This window comes from Tursiops truncatus, chromosome 12 (assembly GCF_011762595.2).
Source record: "Tursiops truncatus isolate mTurTru1 chromosome 12, mTurTru1.mat.Y, whole genome shotgun sequence".
NCBI classification, from domain to species: Eukaryota; Metazoa; Chordata; class Mammalia; order Artiodactyla; family Delphinidae; genus Tursiops; species Tursiops truncatus.
The window spans coordinates 44,205,871-44,231,440 of record NC_047045.1 but is presented as its reverse complement, the minus strand read 5'-3'; the positions used below and the strand labels follow the sequence as shown (position 1 = coordinate 44,231,440).

The following is a 25,570-nucleotide window of genomic DNA, read 5'->3' as shown; positions in this document are numbered from 1 at the left end:
GGAACTTTTACATCACTATTTTAAATGGAAAACTAGTACACTTTCCATAATTTGAAGTTAACTATAAAAAATACAGACAAAACAAAGTAATGTTATTAAATTCTAGCCAGACATGGCCAAAATTCTTTGAAATTGATAGCCAGGTTTTTCTTGTGCATATTTGAAATTGTTTGGGGCTATTAAAGACATTGTAGCATCAAACTGAGACTGTTCTCCTAGAATAAATAGGAGGATTAAAAAAGGAATTAGAAGGGAAAAAAATCTTTCCCCAGGTTGTTCAGTGTTACTTAATGCCAAGTCCGTGCATAACTTAGTCATCTCTAGCACAAACAGTAGTCTGTATTCATCACTTGGAAAACTCTGGTCTTGTCTATTTCCCACATTTTACCAAAACAGAAACTGAGATCCAGAAAGGTGAAATGATTTTCCATGTTCACATATCTGATACCTTGCACTTAGTCGATGTTCAATGAATGCATAAATGGGCTATTTGGGCTCTAGAATAGAATGTGGATTCTAATTCTGTTGCTACCACTTAATGTCAGTACGATCAAATGCCAGTTGGTCTCTTGACTCCCAGCAATGTTCTTGCTAATGTTGCATCTTGCCTCACAAGTTGAAGATGCTGCGTAAATGGTAGTTAAAAGAGCTGGGTACAGGACTTTCCTGGTGGCGCAGTGGTTGAGAGTCCGCCTGCCAATGCAGGGGACACGGGTTCGTGCCCCGGTCCGGGAAGATCCCACATGCTGCGGAATGGCTAGGCCCGTGAACCGTGGCCGCTGAGCCTGCGCGTCTGGAGCCCGTGCTCTGAAATGGGAGAGGCCACAACAGTGAGAGGCCCACATACCGCAAAAAAAAAAAAAAGAGCTGGGTACAGATTCTGTAAGAGGTCCAAGTTCTACAAGCCAAAACCTAATACGGAGCTGGGAATCCAAGATGTATTAAATAAGCAATAGGGTATAAATCTTTGGATGGATAGGAATCTTGTTGTATTTTTCATTTTAAATTCAACAGTTAAATCCAACTTCAGTTTATTGGGCACCTTTTCTTTTTGCTCATGTAGAGCAGAATCAAAGATAAATGGAGGGGCTCCCCTGGTGGCACAGTGGTTGAGAGTCCACCTGCCGATGCAGGGGACACGGGTTCGTGCCCCGGTCCAGGAAGATCCCACATGCCGCGGAGCGGCTGGGCCCGTGAGCCATGGCCGCTGAGCCTGCGCGTCTGGAGCCTGTGCTTCGCAACGGGAGAGGCCACAACAGTGAGAGGCCCGCGTACCAAAAAAAAAAAAAAAAAAAAAAATGGGATTACTCATGCTAATGAATTACCTAGAAGATGAAGTTGTCTACAGAGGCCTCCTCTGCCTTCCTCGCCCATTTTTTCCCTTTGTCCCCCATGCTGTTGGAATGAGTTTTAAAATTCTGAGCTTGTCATGGACTTTTCCAACTGCTTTCCCAACCTGCTTCATAGTCTCCTTACCCGCATTGGCCTGAGAGTAGCTGAGATTAAGCAGTTATGTTCATGCATCCCAGATGGCCTCACTGTTCAACACCAAAACTCAGCAATAGTTGGAAACAAAGCTGCCTCAGTCACTGCAGTAAAGACTAAAGAAGTGCTTCTGAAAGAAGAGTGGGGAGAAGATCTGGGCAGTAGGTCAAAGATGTGCCTTTGGGACAAAAGGATGCCTCTCGTGGCACAGCACCCTCCCTGCTGCCATCTTTGTGGTGTGCACAGTCTGGCTCTTAGTGGAGCCTGCAGAAATGTTTCCCTTAAACTCCTGCTCTGCGTGTTTACCAGAAGAGCCACGTAGATGGTTTAGGCCCAAAGGGTTGTGATAGGTGATATTTTCAGCCATTTGACCTCATAAATTAGAGGAGGAAATGCTAAGAAAGAAGTTAAAGTACATGTAAGATGTTCCTAAATGATTACTGGCTCATTCCAACCCAGTTTTTCGTAACTCTTCTGGCTTCTGCTTTTAAGTTTTACCTGACCTCTCCCAATGTCAAGACCTTCTGCCCTCCCCAAAATTCCATCACTTTATGCAACAGCGACTCCAACAGCAATTACAGACAAGATCTTATTAACCCAAATACCTTGCTTCTAACTGTGCCAATACTATACAAGTCACCTTTTTTGGAGAACAAAGAAAATCTGAAAAGTGAATTTGTGAAGAAAATATTTTTTTAAGTTCAATTCAGTAGTAGAAACTTCTTACTTTATGAAGTCAGTGACTCTGTCCTGTCCCCAGTACCTAGAATCTACTCTGCATTATAATAGATGCTCAATAAGTACTTGTCAAATGAATGAATGAATGTACATTTGGACGTATGGGCTCAGCAATCAGATGTGGATGTTTATTCTGCTACTGCCACTTACTAGTGGTGTGACTTTAGGCAAGGTACCCACCTCTCTGAGCCTCTATTTTCTCATTTATAAAATGTTAGTGCTATTTTTAAGATTAGAGACAAAGTATGTAGAGCATCTGGCATAGTACCTGGCCCATAGGAGGAATTTAATAAATGGTAGCTAAGTGCATTTGTGCTCTGTCCTTATTCTTTGGGGGTATTAAGGAAGTCTAAAAATGTCTTTTCCCTCAAAGATCCAACTATCTTTTTAGTCAGTGCCACCAGGACATAATGTTGGATGCCAAAGGGGACATTAGCAGTGGGAAATGGAAAACGTGGGGGAGATGAAATAGGAATAAAAGAATCGAATATAAAAGTCTGACAAAGAAAGAAAGCCAAGCAGAGGATTCGAGTCAGAGTGACGTGACAACAGTACCTGCCTTGTTAGCAGGTGGGACAGAGGGATTTACCTCTCTCACCTCTCCTTGCCTTGGAGCATCCTCTCAGACTACAGGAGAGACAGAAGTTGGGGATTTTGAATGGTTACCTGGAAAAAGTCTTATCATTTCCTACCACTGTTTTGAGTCTCACTCTTTTGTATGACCAACTTAATAATTAATTAATTAATTACTGTAGAAATTTAGCAGATATCTGTGGAGCAATACCCAGTCCAAAACCCAGTTGTTGGCACCCCAAAGAGATATTAACGTTTAAAATCTAGAACTGCAGCAGATCTTTTCTCTGTAACATCCATAGGTGCATAATTCTTTTATCACTTTAACTAAAATAAGTGGCTTTCTCATATGCAATGATGATTTCCTAGTATCCAAGAGTTGAAACCAGCATACTATTAACTTTTGTACTTTGAAACTGTAAATGGGATATGTGCGAAGAAACAGAGAAATGGGAATTGTTTTCATTAAGGGAGAAAATATCTTTTCCAGATAACCTATTCAAGAAGAGATAATTCTCAGGTTTCTACTTTGGATACTGCCGTTATCCAAAAAGTCATTGAAATAAGATTATCCAAAAAGTCATTGGAATAAGATTGCTATGATGCATTATACTGTCATATCCACATACAGATTTAGAAGAAAAAATACTTTGGTAAGAGTTCCTCAGCAGAATACATTACGTTTTCTGAATGAATGAGATTAAGAAGGCAAAATATTAAAGAATGATGTTCTCTCCAAAAGTAATTCTTCATAAAAACACCAGGACTTTTGGCACTACATAAATACCATTTTATAACTATTATAATTAAAAGAACCAAACTGAAGAAAGATTTTGAGCCCAATATGAAAAACGGCACCACGCCTCCCTCCCTGAAGGTGTCCAGGATGATTGGAAGTACTTGGATTATGCAAATGAAGTGAGGAATTGTCTACAGTGACCTTCTCTTGAACTAAACAAAGCTTTTAAATTGCCATAAATTTCTTGAATTGTATTCTCAAGTGCCAAAACCATAAAATAAAGGCAGCACATCACAGTAGCCACCAACCAAATGAACTGACTTCTTCAGGAGAGGCTGAAGGATTTCAAGGTAGTGTCCGATTCAGTTCATTATAGCAATACGTGTGAACTTTTGTGTAGGAGGTGCTGTGAGAGATACGAGGGGGATACAGTTCAGTTCCTGTCCTTTGAGATTTATAGTCTAATGAGCTAGACAGACAGCTCCTCTAACAGTCGTAATGCAGGGCAGGATTCATTCATTCAACCAATATGCATTGAGTACCTACCATGGCAGTCTATTCTAGATGCTGGAAACAAAGCAAAGAACAAATATCTCTGCCTTCATGGTATAAAGAGTGATACAGGGAAAAACAAAGCAGAGAAGGGGGATACAGTGTTGGCTCCAGTGATAAATAAGGTGTTCAGGGGAGTCTTCACAGAGAAGGTGGCATTTGAATAATGACATGAAGAGGGTAAAGGAGTAAAGCACTGGGAGATCTGGGGAAGATCATTCTAGGCAGGGGAAAAGCAGGGCAAAGTAAAGAGTCTGTGAGGAAGGTAGATGTGTGTAGTGCTGAGCACGAGCTAGGAGCAGTGGGACAATTTGCTGGCATCTGCCTGTCTGTGACAGCCCGGGTTCTCTGGATTATGGTGTTCATTACCTCACTAACAGCACCCTGCTGCTTCTTTCTGCCTTTAGCATCCTATCCATTTCTATGTTTTTCCCTGCTTGGGAAGTGCTGTGGTTATCCTGTCCCTGACTCTGGGGTACAGTCCCTCCCCCACCCACCCCCCGCAACTCACTCATCTATTTTCTTACCTGGCTTAACTTTTCTGACATCTCAAATAAAAATAAATAATCAAATGAATGCATAGGTTTTTTTTTTTTTTCTGACATCAAAAAAAAAAAATCAAATGAATGCATAGGTTTTCTCTCAGGTTAGCATCCGAGTCATGATCTAATCTCGAATCTGTAGTCCTGTGAATGATGGAAGGAGCAGGAGGGGTATAGGGAATGTTTGCAGCCACTGCGTAGTAGGAACATGGAAGAAGTTTCCACAGGGGCTCCGAAGAAGGAGCTCGTGGCACCTTCCCGGTCTTTACCTCCTGGCCAGGTTGGATCTTATCTCTCACACCCCTTCCACCCCGTTTCCGCAGCCTAGCTGTCACTTATACAGGAAACTAGTCTGTCACTGAGTTCACACACAGACATGATCCCTTCCCTTGGGGTTTCTGAGCTTTCTCGTCCTGTCCAGCCCTCGTATCTTTGGTCCCTTTGCGCCTGGATGGTTTACTTGGAAAGTAAGCATGGATGTCAGAGTGGTAGGCAATGACTGTGATGTGGGTTTAAAGGGAACCTGAATGAACAGAAAAATTTGGGATACTGGAGGGAAAGTAAGATTGACAGAGAACAGGGAGAAAGGGAAATGAATATAGGGCATATATAAGGAGATGTACCCCAAGCCCTGCATAGAAGCAGCATTTTCCAACAGCCCTGGCTGCCCGTTAGAATCATCTGACGAGCTTTCAAAAACTAATGCTCAGTCCCCAGTTAAATGAGAACCTCTGGAGTAAAGCCCAGGCCGGTATTTCCTTGATGACTCTACTGTCCGTCAGGGCCAACGGCCATTGAGCTACAATCAGAGCCGCAACAAAGGACTCCTCTGTGGATCCTGCCTTCCGTGCAGCTGTTTGCAAAGGACTCTGCCTGCCTGCCTGGAAAGGACTCCTTCTTTGGCCTCCCTCCCACTTTGGGCCTCCCAAAGTGGGCTCCAACCAGACGACCCTGTACGTGAGAGGGAAAGAGATGGCTAAGTGATACAGTGTTTGAATCAGACCCTTGGGTCAGACCTTGGATCCAGGCCAGCAGTGAGCCCTTGGGCAAGTTAATTAACCTCTCCTGGCCTGGGATTTCTTTACGTGTAAACAGATGATAATAATAATACCCACCTCGTGGGGTTGTGATGATTTCACGAAGTCTAAGTGTAAATTTCCTCACATAGCGCCTGGCACATAGCAGATGGCTGCTATTTGCTGTCAGCAGTGCGTGTCAGCCTGGTATGTGCAAGTCTCTACCCAGCCCCCGGCTTCAGGGTTTGACAATTTCTTGGCTCATTGCATCTTCCAACTTGACTTGTTTTTAATTTCTCTCTTTTTCTCTCTTCTCTCTTCTCCATGGTGTCTCTTATAACCCCGTCTTGTTCCCTCTGCCTGGCCTCTCTCTGCCCTTCCTTCAGCCTTCATGATTCCTTTGCATCCTTGAGACTCATCTCGTGATCATCTCCCTGAAACTTTCCCTGAACATCCCCTCACCCCATGCCAAGCAGAGTCATTTCCTCTGTGCCACCAAAACGCCCTGTACTATCTCTAACTCTGCATTTATCACAGTATGTTGTAACTATCTATGCACGTGCCCCTTGCCCCCACTAGAACTGAGCTCCTGGAAGTACTTTACCTTGTACCTTTGGTGCTTAAAACAGTGACCAGTATGCCACAAGCACTCAGTCAATGTTGACTGACCTAAATGTGCTAAAATATCTTTTCTGGTAGCTTATTAAGATACCCACTTCCTTCTTCCAGCCTGATTTTTCTACCATTGGAATCCTTTTCTTGGGTTAAATAAGAAAAACACCACCACACGGACAGAAACCTAGTTAGAATGTACCTTTGGTTACACATGCGCATACACACACACGTACACATGGATACACGACAGTACAGAGGCAAGGACTGTCCTCTGCAGACAGCCTCATCCCCTGCCTTTGCCTCAATGCCCTCAGATGAGCAGTAGAGTCATGAGCTGAAGAGGCTCTAAGGTTCCCTCTACCTCTAGAACCCGAAGGGTCTAGGCTCAGAGCTTGGGGAGGTTCAGAGAAGCTGGCTCTGAAGGAGAAAGATGGAGGAATGGACAGGGCAGTGGAGACCAGACCCAGCGTCATACCCACATGGACAGAAGACTGAATGGGAAATGATGCAATCTGTATGGGAAGAATAATCCAGAAGGAGCAGGTCTGGATGCAGGGCCTAGAGGAAACTGGAGAAGGGGTAAGAAATGGGAGTACCTAGGAGGAGGATGAGGCCCACCATGGAGCAAGCGCAATGAAAGGGCTTAGGGGAGAGAGATGAAATTGGAGGGTTGGTCGGAGATTCGGTTGACAAAGGCATAATGTGAATAAGAGAATAGTGAAAATGTCACATCAGGAAGAAAGTCAAAAGTCAAATGCTCCGGGCTTCCCTGGTGGTGCAGTGGTTGAGAGTCCGCCTGCCGATACAGGGGACACGGGTTCGTGCCCTGGTCCGGGAAGATCCCACATGCCACGGAGCGGCTGGGCCCGTGAGCCATGACCGCTGAGCCTGCGTGTCCGGAGCCTGTGCTCCGCAACAGGAGAGGCCACGGCAGTGAGAGGCCCGCGTACCGCAAAAAAAAAAAAAAAAAAAAAAGGTCAAATGCTCCAAATTCAGAGTGGCCTGAAAGGGAGCCTTGGCCTCAGGTGGTGAATAGGACAAGGGCCCAAAGGTCCAGCAGTTAGCCCGTGTTCCAGAACTACCACACCCAGCCTTGGTTCACAGTAGGCACACACGCATACCTTGGTGCAGGCCCTATTTAATATTTACTGTGCCTGAAACTATTTACAAGTCGGCCTTTTCTCCACGGACCTGGCCAAAACTCTTGTTTAAATCAGGCCGGGCCATCTCCATTGCTTCAGCCCGTGGAAACTGCTCTGTTTCCTGTTGCTCTTACATTATAGGCAGACAGCACGGAAAATTCTCTGTTTGTGACCACTAGCACATTTTTGGAAAATGCCTGCCCTGCTGGTATTTGGCTGAATTTTGAATAGCTGTCTTTCTAGCTGCCCTGGCTAGTCAGCTGCTAGAAGAACAAGAGGGTGATCTTGATTCATTTCCAGCATTTATATGGCATAACAAGATATGGCAAACTTAACAGTAAACATGGTCTATAAATGGGTATCAAAAATTGATATGTTGGGTGTATGAAAACAAAATCACATTTGCCAATAAATTTTAATTCATCGTAGGAGTAAGTGGTAAAATGAAGAGTATTTTTGTGAAGTTTTACTGGGAATTCATAAAATCATGCAAATGTACTGGTTACAAATCGACTGTCTATACCATACCATGCACATTATGGTCCTTGCATGGTCCTTATTTTCTCTTTTGACAATAGTTAATAGACTGGTGTTTGAGAACCTTTACCCTGGGATATAAGCTATGAGAATATTGAAAAAAGTGAATCATTAGTATGCAAAAGGAAATTTAAAATGCAGGGTGCAAATAAGATAAAGAACCAAAATATTTGTAAAATAAAATATAGAAAAATTAAGATGAGGGGTAAAACACACTACATAGTAATGGGAGAGGAATTTCCAAATGGAAGCCACACCACAGTCACACCCTTGGCATTGGTGAAAGGGCACTCTGGAATATTGGATGCCCACAGGATTAAGGCCAAAGCTGATGGTGAACACTGGTAGGGAATTGTACTACTCAGAAAGAGAAATATAGAAGGAAAAATGGCAAAAGGTAATTTTGCAGAAGTGAAATTTATGGATTTTGCTTATATATGAAATGTCAAACATGGATTTCACTTATAAATATAATTCGTATATACACATATATGTATATATATGAAAAACTAAATTGGTAAAGATTTTTGGTAGCTATACAACAAATCTTAAAATAGAATATTCAAGTCTAAAATGTCAGCTTCCTGAAGGATATTTTTAAAAATCTCTCTTTCAATTTCAGATCATCCACACCCTGCCGCCTCCCCCGCCGCCAGTTTCCATCATTATATAAAAACTGTGGTCCCTAAGAAGTGTAAGGACATTTTCCCTCCATACAGCATACTCTTTTAAAACACATCTTTTAAGAACTGGTATTATATGTATTTTTATACTTGAAAAATTATTGTCAAAGGAAGAAGAATACACTTTTTTACTTCCCAAATGTATAGGGAAAGTGGCTAACTTTTTTAAAGTTTACTTTCGCAACATTTTAAGAACAAAACTTGTATTTGTTTCTTTGTTTCCTATTTTAGGAATTCTCTCCTCAAATATAATCTACTTAAATTACCTTTACCTCCTTCTTCTTCTCTTTGATAATCTATGGAGTAGATATTTGTATTAGATTGCTCCTGAAATGTATGACAGTTGGAACATTAAAGTTGTTTCCACCCCATTTCCAAAATTATGCATGTAACTTTGATGCATCTGTAAAGCCATTGTGGTGACACCAGGCGAATTTTTTCTGTGAAAGATTTGTGTGCTAAGGTAGATTTTTCTATAGGCTAGCAATTACATAGGTAAATTTAGAAGTACACTTGGAAAATTTGGTCATAATGTGAAATAAGCTCTTTATTTATTGTGAAATGCCTTTTTTTTTTTTTTTCTTGCGATACGCGGGCCTCTCACTGTTGTGGCCTCTCCCGTTGCAGAGCACAGGCTCCGGACACGCAGGCTCAGCGGCCATGGCTCACAGGCCCAGCCGCTCCGCGGCATGTGGGATCTTCCCGGACCGGGGCACGAACCCGTATCCCCTGCATCGGCAGGCGGACTCTCAACCACTGCACCACCAGGGAAGCCCCTGCTTCTGTTTTTTTATATACATTCATTCGTTTGCTTTATTTTTTAGATTCCACATATAAGTGATAACATAGAGTATTTGTCTGACTTACTTCGCTAAGCATAATAGTCCCTAGGTCCATTCATATTATCACAAGTGGCAGAATTTCATTCTTTTTTATGGCTGAGTAATAGTCCATTGTATATATGTACCACATCTTCTTTATCCATTCATCTATTGATGGACACTTAGATTGCTTCCATATCTTGGCTATTGTAAATAGTACTGTTACGAATACTGGGGTGCATGCATCTTTTTAAATTAGTGTTTTAGTTTTCTTTGGATATATACCCAGCACATACGTTGCTGGATTATACGAGAGATACAAACTACTATGTATAAAATAAATAAGTAACAAGGAGTAGAGTAACAAGTAACAAGTGCTATATACTGTATAGCACAGGAAAATATAGTCATTATTTTGTAATAACTTTAAATGGACTATAATCTATAAAAGTATTGAATTACTATGTAGTACACCTGAAACTAATATAATACTGTAAATCAACTATACTTCAATAAAAAATAAATAAAATAAAATGATCATGATCACTTAAAATTAAGAATTCAGTTCCTCAGATGAACTAAGGATACTTCAAGTGCTCAATGGGACTAGTAGTCCCATATCACATATACAGATTTTCATTGTCCTAAAGCATTCTACTGTACAGCACTGTGTTATTTTTATGCAGTGAGAGAGGAAAGTAACTTTTAGTCACTATTAAAAACATTTCACAGAAATGTGAAAAAAAAAACAGAAGCAGACACAGATATAGAGAACAAATTAGTGATTAGAAGTGGGGAGAGGGCAGGAGGGAGGGGCAAGATACAGTAGGGGATTAAAAGATCGTGATTATTTTAAATTTGAATAGTCGTATGTGACTAGTTTCTACTGTATTGGATAGCACAGAGCAAACAGATGTGGTCATTTCATTGCCTCTATACAGTGTTCCATTGAGACCAAACCTATGTGCAGCTTGATTTTCTCATTAGCAGAATGAGTGTTGACTACGTGATTTCTAAATGTTCTTTGCAGCTCAAACTTGTCTGACTCTCCTCTCGTCTCAAAATATCACACTCTTTACACCCAGCTTTAATTCTATAACAGCCTAAATATCAAATCTAATACTGTGAGGCTTTAGTAGCATCAGTGAAAATGACACTTGAGTTTTATACAAAATCTTTGTTAATCAATGTTATCACAACTGCTTTTTACACAGATCACAGAAAATATTTTTTCCTAAAACTGCCTTCGCACAACTGCAGTTACATCAAAAGCCACCACTGGCAAAAACATCCTCCTGCGAGGCTCACCTGTCTCTCCCTTGTTCCTTCCGTCCCCACCAGAGACCTCTTTTGCAGTGACACCACTGATCTCTACAGTAGCAATTCAAATACTTCTCACATATGGGGGCCCTCCCTCTGCTAGATGTTAAGATTCTTGCTGTGGTGGGCTTGTGGCAACCGTCTGCATCCCCAGCTCCTGGAAGTCTGCCTTGCCAATAATGAGACCCATATACCAACGATGATAGTTACCGTTTACCAAGAGCTCGCTGTGACCAGACATTGTGCTAAGGGATTTATATTCTCATTTACCCTCACAAAATCTATGCGGTAAATACTATTACAATCTCAGTTTAATAAACGTATGATGAATGGACAAAGAATCAAGCCAGAAACTTGGCTTTTCCTTTTCCTGGAGTTGGCCATGCTCATGACAGACAAAAAGAAGTTCTCAGCAGCCTTTTCTACAGTGACAAGACCTTAGCAGCAGTTTTTCTTCATGGCAGAACGTAACGTGACTATCTAATATTCGTAGCAACCAAGGGTTGAAAGAGCAATGCTCGGGAGCTATAAAGAGTCCATATTGGCTCACTGACATTCACATTGGACTGGAGCTAATTGCTTACTCTATTTTCCTGTACTTTTTAATCTCAGCAGTTGTATTAATCACTCCAGGGTGCTGCTAAAGTCTTGGTTTGGTACTCTCAGTTAAATTTTACCATGAAAATACAAGTTGTGATCTATAGGTTTGTTTCTTGTTGTTTTTTAACCTCCTGACAGTCTATTGTGTTGCCTATGGAGCAGTTTTTATTTTTTCATGAAAACCTGTATTCAGGGCATAGGCATAATTGGCTTCGCTTTAAGGTCTCCCCTACTGGAGTGTAAGCTCGGTAAGGGTAGGGATCTGGTCTGGCTTGTCCACTTCTACATGTATCTGCAGTCCTTTAAATAGTGCCTGACATATTATAAGCACTTGATCACCATTTGTTAGATGAGTGATGACCAAAATTCAAAGTATTCATATGGTTGCACTATGTTCCTCTATTCCATCTTGAGGGGGTGAGGGGTTACAATTTTGCCCCCTTTTAAAAGTGTTTTACTATTTATATGAAATACTAAGAAACATGGGGGGAAGAAGGCATGCACACAAAATTTGACATGTTTAAGAATTTCTTAAAATCTTATTTAGCTATATTAAGATGTTATTGAAAAATATTTCCAGTGCTCAACCAAGGAGGGGGCAGAGCACGTATCAGAATCATCTAGAAGAGCTTTTCAAAACTACATAGGCTCAAATACAACAAACTAGTGAATACAACAAAAAAGAAGCAGACTCACAGATACAGAGAACAAAGTATACTGGTTACCAGTGGGGAGAGGGAAGGAGGGAATGACAAGATAGGGATAAGGGATTAGGAGGTACAAAATACTATGTATAGGGCTTCCCTGGTGGCGCAGTGGTTGACAGTCCTCCTGCCAATGCAGGGGACACAGGTTCGTGCCCTGGTCCGGGAAGATCCCACATGCTGCGGAGCGGCTGGGCCCGTGAGCCATGGCCGCTGAGCCTGCACATCCGGAGCCTGTGTTCTGCAATGGGAGAGGCCACAATAGTGAGAGGTCCGCGTACCGCAAAAAAAAAAAAAAAAAAAAAAAAATCAAGTAGAGTATTAACTACCAGATAGGAAGTCAACTTTTTCACGTACCGCCAAAAAAAAAAAAGAAAAAATTACTATGTATAAAATAAGCTACAAGGATATATTGTACAGCACAGGGAATATAGCCAATATTTTATAACTATAAATGGAGTATAACCTTTAAAAATTGTGAATCACTATTATGAGCACCTGTAACTTATGTAATATTATACATCAACCGTACTTCAGTAAACAAATGAACAAAAACTATGTAGGCTCAGGTCTTTCCCCTAAAGATTGTTTGATTCCGTGAATCCAGGGTGGAGTCTAAGAATCTATTTTCTCACAGAGAATCCTAAGTAATCTTTCTTCTTTTTAAATCAGCCTTATGCGTGTATTGGTCAGGGTTCTCCAGAGAAACAGAGCCAATAGGAGGTAGGTGTATATTTATTTAGAGAGATTTATTTTAAGGAATTGGCTCACACAAGTGTGAGAGCTGGCAAGTGTGAAGTCTGTAAGGCAGGCTGGAAATTCCAGCAAGAACAGACGTTGCAGTCTTGAGTCAAAAGGCAGTCTGGAGGCAGAATTCCTTCCTCTTCTAGGAACTTCAGTCTTTTCTCTTCAAGCCTTCAACTGATTGCACAAGGCCCACCCACATTATCGGGTAATCTGCTTTACTCAAAATCTACTGATTTGAATGTTAATCACGTCTAAAAAAATAGCTTCACAACATCATCTAGAATGGTGTTTGAACAAACAACTGTGTACCATAGCCTAACCAAGTTGACACATAAAATTAACCATCACAACGAAGTACAGTTTACATATTGTAAATGTACCCACTTGAGGTATACAGTTCGATGAGTTTTGAAAATGTATATTTTCAGTGTCTACTACCTCATTCAGGATAAAGCACATTCCTTCACCCAGAAAGCTGACTCCTGTGCCTTTACAACCATTGATCTGTTTCTATCACTATGGATCAGGTTTGTCTGTTCTAGAATTTTCCATAAATTGAGTCATATAATATGTACAATTTGGGCCTGGCTTCTTTTGTTTTTTACCATGGTAAAATACACATAACAGAAAATTTACCATTTTCACTACTTCTAAGTGTACAGTTCTGTGGCATTAAGTACATTCACATTGTTGTACAACCATCACCACCATCCATTTCCAGAACTTTCTCATCTTTCCCAGCTAAAACTCTGTAACCATTAAACACTAATTCCTCATTCTCCCCTCTCCCTAGTTCCTGGAAACCACCATTCTACTTTCTGTCTCTATAAATTTAGGTACCTCATACAAGTAGAATCTTGTATTTATCATCGTGTCACTGGCTTATTTGACTTAGCGTAATGTCCTCTAGGTGCAACCGTGTTGTAGCATGTGTCAGAATATCCTTCCTTTTTACGACTGAGTGATATTTTATTGTATGTATACATCACAGTTTGTTATCCATTCATCTGCCTATGTACACTTGTGTGCCTGGCTTCTTTCACTTAGCATAATGCTTAGAGAATCACCCCTTTAGTTGCTTATAACTGTAGTTGTTTCCCCAAGTAATTTTGAAGGTTCTCAAACTTTTGCTAACCAAATGAATGCTAGAATCAACCTTTCTTCCTTCCTTCCTTTCTCTGGTTTATTGTTAGCTAGTCAGATTCTTACGTGTCTCTCAGTGGTAAGACATTTCTGTCACTCTTAGGGCATGTTCCTTGCCAAGGACAAGGAACGGACCGTGGTAATAATTTACAGTTGTATAGCATTGACCATTGACAGCATTTATTTTCATGCCTTGTGTCATGTAATCCTCTTAATAACCCTGTGATTTATCATTATCCCTACCTTACCAGAGCGAAAGCCTGAGCCATGAAGGATTAAGTAGTGATGTGCCCAAGGTCACACATTTGGCAAGTGGTAGAACTGTCATTTGAACCCAATTCTCCTGACCCAGGTTCAGTGCTCACAGCTGCCTGTCTGTTTATTTGAAGGGCACAAGGAAGACTCCCATGACAAAAATTAACTTACCCACCAGCCTATCATGGTGGTGAAATTCCTGAAGTAAATTGACGTCTTTGATTCCTGAGAGTTCTTCAGTTCTCTAGAAATCCCTTTTAAAATGGAATGCCCTACTTAGAGTCTGTCATACAGAGTGAAGTAAGTCAGAAAGAGAAAAACAAATACTGTATGCTAACACATATATATGGAGTCTAAAAAAAAAAAAATGGTTCTGAAGAAGCTAGGGGCAGGACAGGTATAAAGATGCAGATGTAGAGAATGGACTTGAGGACACGGGGAGGGGGAAGGGTAAGCTGGGACGAACTGAGAGAGTGGCATGGATGTATATACACTACCAAATGTAAAATAGATAGCTAGTGGGAAGCAGCCGTATATAGCACAGGGAGATCAGCTCGGTGCTTTGTGACCACCTGAAGGGGTGGGATAGGGAGGGTGGGAGGGAGACGCAAGAGGGAAGAGATAGGGAACATATGTATATGTATAACTGATTCACTTTGTTATACGGCAGAAACTAACACAATATTGTAAAGCAATTATATTTCAATAAAGATGTTAAAAAAAATGGAATGCCTGAGGGATGAGTTGCATTTACATAATGTTTGCCCAATAGAAATCAGTTCATAATAATAAAAACAGCTGCCATTTATTTAACCTGTACCCCATCCCTGACTCTGTGCTAGTCTTCTGCATTCAGTAGATACCTCAGTGAATTCTCAGAATAATCCTGGAAGGTGGATATTGTCATCCTCTTATGACCGATGAATAAACAGGGCCCAGAATGCTTAAGTGACTTCCCCAAATTTACACAGCAAGTAACTGGAGAAACTTTTTTTTAATCCCAAATCTGCCTAGATGTACAGAAATGCTTTTAATCCCTATAGTATACTGCCCCTTACATGACCCTCTTCTAATTAGACACTGAACAGGAGGGATGAGAGATAGGAACACTCCCAATGCAAGTGGCTGGAAAAAGGAGTGAAATTGAACTTTTTGCATAAGTTTGTCTGGGGCTGACCTGAATTACTACTTATGAATGACTCACTATGAAAAACTTATAAAGGCTCTCAGTTTTATTTTCTTCTTACTCTCTTTTTTTTTTTTTTTTTTTTTTGCGCTACTTGGGCCTCTCACAGTTGTGGCCTCTCCCGTTGCGGAGCACGGGCTCCGGACGCGCAGGCTCAGCGGCCATGGCTCACGGGCCCAGCCGCTCCGCGGCATGTGGAATCTTCCCGGACCGGGGCACGAACCTGCGTCCCCTGCATCGGCAGGCGGACTCTCAACCACTGCGCCACTTACTCTTTTTTTTAAACGTCTCCCTCAACACTAAATTGTTTGCTTGTGCAGAATGTATATTTGGCGCTTTTTTCTTTGTGTATCCAGGGAATGTTTTTGAAATGTTGCTTATTACTGTGCCCTGAGGAACTGATGGTATTCATCATGATGAAGAAAGAACAGGAATATAAGATTCAAGCTGTTCTTTGATTAAAGCTTCTTAGATAGAATTTTACCTCAGAGCTTTGTTGTTTTAATGGCCTCCTGTAGGTATTTTTCTGAGAGTTCTCCGCAGACTTTGTTTCCTGGTTCCTTGTAGCAGTGCCTGTCAGCTTCCTTGCTGCATGTTTTTTACTTCAAAAGAAAGATGGATAATTTGCCTATTTCTGCGTTTTAGAGCAAGTCAAACAATGCCAAGTAGGCTATCATGTGTTGACAAGGAGTCAGCAGGAAAGGCCAGTCAGGTAGTCATCAAGTTGATATATTTGAGGCTGTGCAGTCATTTCAGCCTTGCGTCCACTAAGTACTCTCTCTACGCTGTGGGATTCGATTAATCAGGTGGCATTCAATTTAGGGTCCCTCTTATGCCGTTTATTGTGTTAGTGCCTTAAACAGGAATATGTGGTATAAGACTCCATTACTGGAATAAAATACTACCTAATTACCAATTTCTTGAGAATCGCCTTTGAGGTAGATGATGCCAGAAAGAGAATACCTTTTGATCTTGCTAAATATTTAACTACTTTCATGAAATGGTAGAAAACTGGTTTTCTAGAATTCAATGATGCTTTTTTTTGCTGAACCAAAATCAAATTTTATATGTTTAAAACTATTTTTGATATATTGTCCTAAATTTTACAGCTAATTTTCTGAGAATACTGACACATTTTTAAATGACCTTTAGAATTCACCTTTAAAATTGTATGCATTAGGATGGGAAGTTCTATTGAAAGACATAAAGTTTCCAAATTGTATGTCCTGTTCTCAGTTGAGGGGGACCTGTTAGATTACTCTTGATATGTGATGCTAGAAAAGCTACAATACTAAGTCTTTCTGAATATATTTCAACTTCAACAGTGTTTTCTATTTTTAAAAGGAAAATAAAATCATTTAATTCATTGACCATATTACATTTTACATATTTCAGTTGAATATCACATCTTCCAGAGAAAAATCAATTACATTTTATTTACTTTTCCCAGACTGAGTTTAGTGCCAATCTAAGACACATAAACTTATATCCTGGCTGCCTTGCTTAAGAAATTCCTAGTGAAAGTCGCCACCCCAGCAAATTGCTTATTGTCACACAGCTAGAATCACCCCATAGACCACGCTTCGAAATGTTGCATCTTACTTACTTATTTTATAGGACATTTTCCTTACTACCATCAAGCAATTTGCTGCAGAGAAATATGCCAAATGACTGAAAACAATGCAAATCTGAAAATCAGTAGTTGATTGTTAATAATATGGTCCCTTTATCTTCTGAAAGAGGAGACACATTTCAATTCCATTGTCTCAAATGTACCAAGAAAGAAGGATAATAATGTTAAAGCCTTTGTGTTGTTTTTTCCCCACTATCAGGGTTTATTTTTCATCAGCTAGTACTACTAGATTTTAAAAAGGAGGGGGTGAGCTGATTTTGAATAGATTTGGTTACCAGACAACTGAGCCACAGTAGTGGAAAAATATAAGCTGGAACATTTTCAAAACTCATTTACCTAAATATAAATATCAGTCTGATATACAAAAAACAACCCATATCTTCTTTTAGTCTCGTATGTGTGTGGGCACAGGGAGTGAGTATGGTTAATTGAAGCGCTTGTAGAATAAGGACTATGGGCTGAAAGAAATGAAAGAAATTGATGACTCAGTGCCCGGGCTTTCAGCTTGGCCTAACCTGCATCCTTGGTGCCACCTGCACTACTGGGTTTCTCCTTCCCTCCAGTTCGGAAGCAGTTCTCACCTACGCTGGGTCTCTGGAGCTGGGACTGTCAGGGATGGTCAGCCCTCAGAGCACCATCAAGAAGGACAGAGTCTAAAGTATTAGGTCCTCAGTGGCAAAGTCAATCACAGAAAGAGCTAGACAAAAAAACAGGGACAGCAACTGGAAAACTCAAAGCTAGGGAGTTCAGAGAGCCTTCCAGAGGCAACTTGAAGCCAGGGGAGGAAGCTCTTTGTGGCAGATTCCCTCCTGGTGAAAGAGATGCTAAGGGCACTGCCAGCTTTGATCTCCACCTTAGAGAGAGGACATGGTGGTGACCACAGTAAAGATAAGAAGGGAGGCAGCTGCTATCCTTACATAATGCTTGAAAAAAAAATCCAGAGAGCAGTAACAAATTCTCCCTGGTGCATCCTAGCAAGCTCACCAGGTCCTAAAATCCTAGGGGGAGAAAGAAACATTCTGCAGACATCAAATATCAGCGAATGCAAAGAGTTATTAAATTTCCAAAGGAACATTTTGTATTTGCAAGTAAATGTGTTCCTTACAAATTACGTGTGAGCAAGAATCCATAACCAAGGAAAGACCCATTTCTTTGGAGAAAACGAGGGCTGGATTTCTGAGCTGGGCGTGAAGAAGGTCAGAGCCGCGCATTAGTATGCCGAATGGTATAATGGATCTGTATGCTTGTGGTAAAATGTTAATTGTGCTCAGAAATTGGTTTAGCTGGAGAGGAGAACTTGTGCTAGTTAGAAACAAAAAACAGACCTTGAATATCAGGCTAAAAAATTTGGTTTTGATAATCGGACAACTATTAATTAATTTTTATTTCCCTTTTCTTGACACTTTTTGAAAAATTTTTCTCTTGGGGATGGACCTTGTTCTGTTCACTTTTTTTAGAGAAACTTTTGTTTTTGGTTATTCAAACTCTGCCATGAAGGAACCTCAAGCTGTTTAACCTTGGCTCAGTTTTCTCATCTCTACCATGAAAGTCTTGGGCTAGAATATTTCTGAGATCTCTTTCAATTTACAATTGTGAGTCTGGGCAGTTTACAAAGGTAAAGAAATGCTGTGCATATCCAATTGACACTGAAATAGGGAAAAGTTGTTTTCACTTGCTTAATGACTTAATTTCTAAAATTAGATATCCACATATTGAGAGTTCGGTGAATCAAATGTTACAATCTTGTGTAACGGATGATAATATTATGACCCATGAGTCATCCCTGTATCTTTCCTTCTGTGCCCCACACTTTACTGTTCAACACACACTCCTCCAAAGGTGGAAAATGTGCAGGTGGTGGAGGCCCAGCTGATTTTATGTATGGTAACGTACCTGTAATACATGTTAACAGAAGTGTAGTTTAAACATCCTGGGTGATTTTTTCTTCCAAGCTTATGTTAACAAGGATTATCATGAGTTTAAAAGGGAAAACCATGAAAATAAAGCACATAGAGCTAAAGACATTAGAAATATCTAATGCCACAGTCATTTCCTACTAAATATAATCTACCATCCTGTTGAAAATGAATTTCAGAGAGTTTTCCAACTGGATGCAATAAATGCATGCTTTCTCTCTCGTTCTGTCTCTCCTCCGAATTCCCCAAGACTTATGAACCGTAGACCCACTTTTATAAAGGTGGAGATTGTGTTATTCACAGCTATATCCCCAGGCCCAGACGATCTTCCAAAAAGTAGAGGCTCACTATAACGTGTGATAGATGACAGAATGTTTATGTGAAATGGTGAAATGTTTAAGCACAACCCCAAAGGTCAGCCTTGGAGGATGGCATGGATCCTGCTAAGGTGACTCCTGAAGGGCTCCAGACAGTCAAGGCATGACTCTAAGGGCTGGTCAGACATTCTGGAAACTGTCAGTAGCAAGACTGGCTAAGCAGAGTGGCAGAGGATCCCAGCTGGAACTTTCTTTCAGCATTGCACGAACTGGGCTCATCCTCGGGGACAGGGGCTGGTGTCTGGACTGGGCCAGGGGAGAACCCGAGTCTCATTAAGAAGGGAAGCAAGGATGGAGAAAGCAGCAAGCCCTGGCATCTAGCCCCCAGTCTGGGCCCGGGAAGGACCCCCAGTGGGTAGAAGGTAGGATAAGCTGTCATAACTAGGATCTAATACTAGCTAACTTCTTAGTCACCACCATCAAAATGTTATTTTTTTAACCTTTGCTAAAAATAAACAAATGTACAGATAAAGAATAACAATTTTTTAAAAATAAACTTTCAGTTTCTTTCCAAAGACCATGGCAAATATCTTTAAGGAATGATACTATAATAACCAAATACTGGAGGTAACCTAAATATTCAAATACAATGCTTGGTTTAAAAAAAAGTGGAATAACCATGCACTAATACTATACAGCTATGTAAAATTATTTTTAAATATTCTTTAACATTTTAGCATGTTATTAAGTGAAAAAAATAAGGTAATTTGTAACTAGTATTGCATTTTTTATAGAAAGAAAATTTAGTTTATTTACAAAGAAAACAGTTTAGAAAGATATAAGCCAAAATGTTACCAATGTTTTTTGTTTCATAATTGGATTACAATTTTTTTTTTTTTGCTTTCCTGGAACTCAGTTTTTCTGTAATGAACATGTATTACTGTTTAAATAAAAATAAGCAACAAAAATATAAAAGAATTAACAGTAAATTTTTCCTTGATGCACAGGTTACAGAAAGACATCTGAGCGGAATGTCTCATGTCTTTTTAAGTCCTTAGAAAGGGACTGCTCCTCTGGCGTGTGTCAGTGTTCACTGGAGTGAGCGTTACCACAGAAGCCTCTGGCACCGAGCTTTCCATTTCTGTTGTAGCTAAAAAACTTAGAACATTATTATGTGATACATACACTGTGGGTCAGAGCAATAATACAAAAATAATACGAGTAGTTTTGCTTCAAGAAATCCAACTTAATTTAAGGTGACTGAATTCCGATTTATAAGCCTGAGGTATATTAGAGTTTGAACACTTTTTGTTTCCTTTCAAATCTACATTAATATTTGGCTCAACACTCAGAGGGAAGCAATTCAGCACCAAAGGTGCAATTTTTCTTCCAGAATGCTAAAATCAATTTAGCTGTTTGGCTTGTATTAAGTGGTGGGCTATAATCTCAGATGCCAAATTTTCCTCCAATCAGGTGACATTACTGGGACTTTTGAAAAAAAAAAGTGAGAAACTTCCATGTTTAATTCTTGGAATTCAAGTTCTGAAGAAAAAGAACTAAATGTTCCTAAAAGGAGAAAGTTTCTACTCTCAGCTATAAATATATAAAACAAGCTTGATCATTGCTTATCTTTGTAGAGAAGATTTTATTATTTTACCTAAGAGTATTCCTTTTCCTGTGTTAAATTTGATTTCTAGACTCTTTCCTGAAAAGCAACTTAGTATTTTGCATGTGACTTACTAGAAAGATTCTTAAAATATGGCTTATAAATCATTAATGTTTCATCAGTTTCTAAAATCATCTTCCAGTCAAACTAAAAAAAAAAAAAAGACTAAAATGTAATCACACAAAAATGTTTTTTCCCTGTGGAATGAATCCATTGTCTATTTAGAGCACACACACACACACTAAAATTCACATTTCAAAAATATAAAAAATGGTATCACGTAATCTTAGAGTTAGATATGAAAGGCATCAAAAGTGTTGCAAGTGTACAGATATTGAAATCACAGAAAGTTGATTTCAAGTCCCATTTTAGCCAATCATTGTTTATTGTATAAATGTACAGCCAAATTACTGTATCTCCCTGAGCTTCAGTGTCTCCTGTTTAAAAGGACAGTAACCCCTATGCAGCAGGCTTGTAAAAATTAGGGAAACAATTATGCAAAGTCCCTGTCATAATCACTAGCAAATACTCAGTATGTAATAAGTGCTAGCTGAGGGCTTGTTTATTATCTGTTTGTTTCACTATACTGTAAGCTCCTTCAGGGCAGGAACTATAGTCTCTTCAGACCCTCAACATTTTAGCACAATTCCTCTCTCCTAGTAGTTGCTCAATAAATATTTGTTGAATAAATTAATGGAGTAGTATAATATCCTGCAAGGACTGAGGGTTCCTACTCAGGATTAATTGTGACTTTGCTGGAATGTAATATAGTAGATTATGCCAGATTTCCAATTCCTCTTAAATTTTATGATTTTGTTATCATAAATATCTTTTCTCTAAATCTTTTGTATTCACTTCTCTAGAAGCTGGAGTATATTTCTATGTCCAGTGTTTCCTATTTTCGTTGTTCTTTGTTTTCCCATGTTTTCCGATACTTCCTTAACCTTAAGCAATTCTTCCTTACTGAGCCAATTTAATTCTAATTTACATTTCTTCTCACAGCCTCCTCAGCTTTTGAAGAACCGGAATGTTGCTTTTGAAAGGTCGTTTTATTTTCTGCATAAGTCAAGAATTTGTCAGATTCTGCCATTTTATCAGAACAAATTTTTTTTTTGAAGTATAGTTGATTTACAGTGTTGTGTTAGTTTCAGGTATACAACATAGTGATTCAGTTTTTTTGCAGATTATATTCCATTATAGGTTATTACAAGATATTTGGTATAATCCCCATATTGTACAGTAAATCCTTGTTACATATCTATTTTATGTATAGTAGTTTGTATCTGTTAATCCCATACCTCTGATTTGTCCCTCCCTGCCCACCCTCCATCCCTCTCCCCTTTGGTAACCATAGGTTTGTTTTCTATGTCTGAGTCTGTTTTATATAATTCACTTGTATTATTTTTTAGACTCCACATATGAGTGATACCATACAGTATTTGTCTTTCTTTGTCTGACTTTATTTTACTAAGCATAATATTCTCTAGGTCGATCCACATTGATGCAAATGGCAATATTTCATTATGTTTTATGGCTGAGTAATATCCCATTGTATGTATATACACTACATCGTCTTAATCCAATTTACCTGTTGATGGGCACTTAGGTTGCTTTCATGTCTGGGCTATTGTAAATAGTGCTCTAATAAACACTGGGATGCATGAACCTTTTTGAATTAATGTTTTTGTTTTTTCTGGATATATTCCCAGGAGTGGAATTGCTAGATCATATGGTAGCTCTATTTTTAGTTTTTTAAGGAAACTCCATACTGTTTTCCGCAGTGGCTGCACCAATTTACATTCCCACCAACAGTGCAGAAGGGTTCCCTTTTCTCCACATCCTCTCCAACATGTGTTATTTGTAGACTTTTTTTTTTTTTTTGCGGTACGCGGGCCTCTTACTGTTGTAGCCTCTCCCGTTGCGGAGCACAGGCTCTGGACGCGCAGGCCCAGCGGCCATGGCTCACGGGCCCAGCTGCTCCGCGGCATGTGGGATCTTCCCGGACCAGGGCACGAACCCGCGTCCCCTGCATCGGCAGGCAGACTCTCAACCACTGCACCACCAGGGAAGCCTATTTGTAGACTTTTTGATGATAGCCATTCTGACAGGTGTGAGGTGATAGATGCCTCATTCAGGTTTTGATTTGCATTTCTCTAATAATCAGTGATGTTGAGCATCTTTTCATGTGCCTGATAGCCATGCGTATGTCTTCTTTGAAAAAATGTCTATTCAAGTCTTCTGTCTATTTTCTGATTGGGTTGTTTGTTTTTATGCTATGGAGTTGTATGAGCCATTAGTATATTTTGGATATTAACCACTTGTTGGTTGTATGATTTGCAAATATTTTCTCCACTCTGTAGCTTGTCTTTTTGTTTTGCGATGGTTTCCTTTGCTGTGCAAAAGCTTTTAAGTTTAATTAGGTCCCATTTGTTTATTTTTCCTTTTATTTCTTTTGCCTTGGAAAGCTGATCCAAGAAAATATTGCTATGATTTATGTCAAAGAGTGTTTCGCCTATGTTCTCTTCTAGATTGTTAGTTTCGTGTCTTACATTTAGGTCTTTAAACCATTTTGCGTCTGTTACTGTATATCGTCTGAGGGGATGTTCTAATTTCACTGTTTTACATATGGCTGTCCACCTTTCCCAGCACCACTTGTTGAAGAGACTGTCTTTTCTCCATTGTATATGCTTGCCTCCTTTGTCATAGATTAATTGACCATAGGTCCATGAGTTTATTTTTGGGATCCCTGCAGAACAGAATTTTTGACACATATGAAATGGTAAAGTCTCCCAGTGGTGGTCTGACCACCATGCCAGTTTTACCATCTGTGTTAGGAAGGCATTTGGCTGATACATCCAGATAAGGTCATCTCTTTACTCCTCCATTTGTCTTCCCCCAGAGACTGTGCATTCTACTTTTCCCTTTAGGTGTGTGGACGTCCATTCAATGTGTACCTTTTCGTATGCCTTGCTAATCTCTTACTCCCTTTAGTGTATCTGTTCCTTTTGAACAAGGTGAACTGTATCAGTTAAGACAGTATATATTATGCTTTGGTTACAAACAACCCACAAATCTAAGTGGTTTAAAATAAACTTTTTTCTCTGTCAAGCTACATACTCAGCATGGGTTGGTGCTCCTCTGTTCCCTTTGGCCTCAGTTTAGTATGAGGCAAACAGACAAGGTACTCCTGGAACATAGTCAAACAACAGCCACTATGGGAGAAAGAGAACGATCAGTGACACATCTCACACTAGCTCTTAAAGCTTTCACTTCGAAGCAACATCTGTCATTTCTGCTCATATTTCAATGGCCAGGGTAAGCCCTATATCATTCCTGTCTTAAAAGGGAATGGGGCAGTACCCTCCTACCACCTGTCTAAAAGAAGAACTAGAAATAACTGGGAAAGAGATTAATGCCTAAGACATACATCTTTCTTTTCTTTTTTTTTTTTTTTTTTTTTTTTTTTTGCGGTACGCGGGCCTCTCACTGTTGTGGCCTCTCCCGCTGCGGAGCACAGGCTCCGGACGCGCAGGCTCAGCGGCCATGGCTCACGGGCCCAGCCGCTCCGCGGCATGTGGGATCTTCCCGGACCGGGGCACGAACCCGCGTCCCCTGCATCGGCAGGCGGACTCTCAACCACTGCGCCCAGGGAAGCCCAGACATATATCTTTCTACCAATTCATTCTGGCCATGCATCCTGTCCCACCTGTGGGAGCTCATACTTACTTCCATACTTTAAAATTTCAAGTTTGCTTACTTTTTTAACCATACACTTTTGATTAGAAAAATGGGAACCAGTAGTCAAGATAATAGTAAATAGTGGTAATAACCCCATACAACTGCTTTATTTATATACAGATTGTTTTTAATACAGTTAACTCCCATCCTTAAGAAAGCAACTGTTTGAGAATCACTAGTCTACTAAAAAGAACATCATACTCTTAAGACAAAACACAAATTTGCCCTCTTATTTCTTCTTTGTATGTCCTGCCTAACTACAGATCAACTTCTTTCTCTATGTCATTTTTTACAGTGAAAATTGTGCCTACCTCTTTTGACATGTGGGAATGTCTAAGTCAGCAAGAAGTGTATACTTGCCCCCTTAGACCCTCAACAGTACCTAAAGGTCATCTGCCTTGAAGACTGGTAAGTCTGGTCATAATACAGAAAACCCAGAACTAGGGGAATAAAGGAGTTCTTGTCACAGAGAGAAGGCTTTGTGAATGTTAATGGCAGCATTAATTCCCTCTATGACCTGAGGCAAATCACTTAATTGCTAGCTGTCTTCCTTTTCTGGTCCAAGGATAATATTAACATACTCCTCTAGGTCCTTGAGGCATAATATATAGATTTGATTGCAAAGGCATTTTCAGAATATGAGACAACTGTAGAGACATTTGATGTGCTCTGAATTGCCATTGTTGCCTACAATTCTCCTCCTAGAGGTGACTGTCTGGCCAGAGAGAGAAATGTCTGAGGCCAGAGGTAGTTGTATAGGGCAGAGATGTCACTTCCTGAATTCCCAGGTAGACAGAGTCATGGATCTGTTGTGGATTATATCTGGGCTGCTGGATGCACTGATCTTCCTGCTTTCTTCAGGCATTTTTCTGGTTTCTATCCTAACCATTTGGCAGAAGAGA

The 25,570-nt window shown here is 40.1% G+C and overlaps 1 non-coding gene across 1 annotated transcript in view; it reads left to right on the top strand.

The window, feature by feature from the left end:
• LOC101330469 (uncharacterized) overlaps positions 1-25,077 on the top strand; it is a 236,435-nt gene extending 211,358 nt beyond the window's left edge. Inside the window, exon 4 of the transcript XR_012325033.1 lies at positions 24,964-25,077. This is a non-coding gene — a transcript (uncharacterized protein). The remainder of the gene's footprint in view (positions 1-24,963) is intronic.
• Positions 25,078-25,570: the final 493 nt, after the last annotated feature.